We start from the raw sequence: 1,869 nt of genomic DNA on the forward strand, positions 1-1,869 counted from the left end.
ACGTGAAGCCTCTCCTCACGACTCAGATGTTGCTGCCATTGGGTACCCTGTCAGCTCTCCCCGATCCTGGGTTCTCCTGGAAGCTTGTAGAGAATTCTGTTGTGGAATCACAGCACCATGTGTGTTTGCTTCCCTCTCGTCCTTTTCCTCTCCTTCCTCCTCCTTCCCTCCTCAGCTGTGAGCTCTGAGGACCAGACATGCATCTCCCTCTTCCCTCTGTCCCCAGACTAACACAGTGACAGACTGAGCAGATGCCTAGCAGATGCAGTAATAAATAAATAGCATTTCTCCAATGAGATTCATAGAATATGCCCAAAGAAACTCCTGGCCTGGGAAACAAATATATATAGATGAAATGGTATTTGAATCCTCCATGAAATTCCTAGACCTCCAAGACAAAGGGTTTGGTTTTGCTTTTACTGCTAATACCCTTAGCTACAACATGTATACTTCATGGTTTCAACGGCAACATAATAAACACATTTGGTATGTTTTTGTATGATGCCATGAAATCTTTTGCCTTCTTTCCAAAAGTATAGAAAGTACAGCAAAGCCTCATTCTACTGAAAATGGGCACTGTTGTTCATGGTGTCCATAAACTGTTAATGTGGCTATATTGAGAATAGAGGTTCTGCTTCTATTACTATAATTTTATTACACTGGTGACAAGGAGACCTGTTAACATATCACAAGCCTCTTCAGTATTAGAAAAGATGAAAGAATAAATAGCAATGTACTTGCTATATCTAACTTCTAGGGTCCTAAAGTAAACTGCTTGAGAAAACTGGATCCCAGAGATGACAAATTTGAATTTGGAGTTTTGAAGCATGTCCGTATTCCACTGGAGATCAAAGAAGCTGAACCAAAAGAATTGTGAACTGACCGACATGCCAGCTGTGGACTGGGCAGAACTTCTTTCTGAAAGGGCTATTTTAGCTGGACGATTATGACTTTGGTGGAACTAAGGTGGCTGACAGTGAAAAGAACTGGGACATGAAATTCCTTAAAAATTTATTGATGATTTCATGTTACACACCTTTACACTTTGAGCAGGAAAAAAAGAAAGGACAGTGGTGTGGGAATGGACGACATGTAAACTGCCACTAATCAGTTGTTCTTGGGCAAATTCTCTTTACCTAGATCACCTCTTACATAAAAGTGCAATGTGTGTGTGTGCTCATTTGATCAGTTGTATCTGATTCTTTGCAACCCCGTGGACTGTAGCCCATCAGGCTCCTCTGTCTGTGGACTTCTCCAGGCATGAATACTGAAGTGGGTTGCCATGCCCTCCCCAGGGCCTCTTCCCAACCCAGGGATTGAACCCACATCTCTTGCATCTCCTGCATTGACACGCGGGTTCTTTACCACTGAGCCACCTGGGAAGCCCAGTAAAGCCCAGGTAGGAGGGCTAATCTGGATGCTACAGACTGACACCCTGCAGACCCCAGGGCTGCGGGGTGCCTCATTTGGGCCTGCAGGGGTGTATCTGTCATAATAACGACTGCCTCTTCACATGCCTACTTCTATACCCAGTACTGCCTTACACCTGGCCCACTGTATGCATTCATGATGCTCTCTGCCCCTATAAGTGTCAGCAACTGTCATCTCTGAACTAAACACAATGTTTTGCGCGGGATGCTGCAGAAAGAGGTGTCTATGCTACATCTGAAGCAAAAAGCTGAATTTGCTGTTTGTGAGGGCAGGAGGACAGAGAATTAGATAGTTGGATGGCATCACTGACTCAATGGACATGAGTTTGAACAAACTCTGGGAGATGATGAAGGACAGGGAAGCCTGGTCTGCTGCAGTCCATGGGGTCGCAAAAAGTCAGACACGACTGAGCAACTGAACAACAACGACAAAACACAG

The 1,869-nt window shown here is 44.7% G+C and overlaps 1 non-coding gene across 1 annotated transcript; it reads left to right on the forward strand.

The window, feature by feature from the left end:
* Nucleotides 1-551: 551 nt before the first annotated feature.
* LOC129550810 (small nucleolar RNA SNORA1) lies at nt 552-687 on the forward strand. The gene has a single exon (XR_008684939.1). It is a non-coding gene; the product is annotated as a small nucleolar RNA SNORA1 (small nucleolar RNA).
* Nucleotides 688-1,869: the final 1,182 nt, after the last annotated feature.

The sequence above is a fragment of the Moschus berezovskii genome, chromosome 21 (assembly GCF_049115385.1).
Source record: "Moschus berezovskii isolate FMDL1 chromosome 21, NW_MosBer_1.0, whole genome shotgun sequence".
NCBI lineage: Eukaryota > Metazoa > Chordata > Mammalia > Artiodactyla > Moschidae > Moschus > Moschus berezovskii.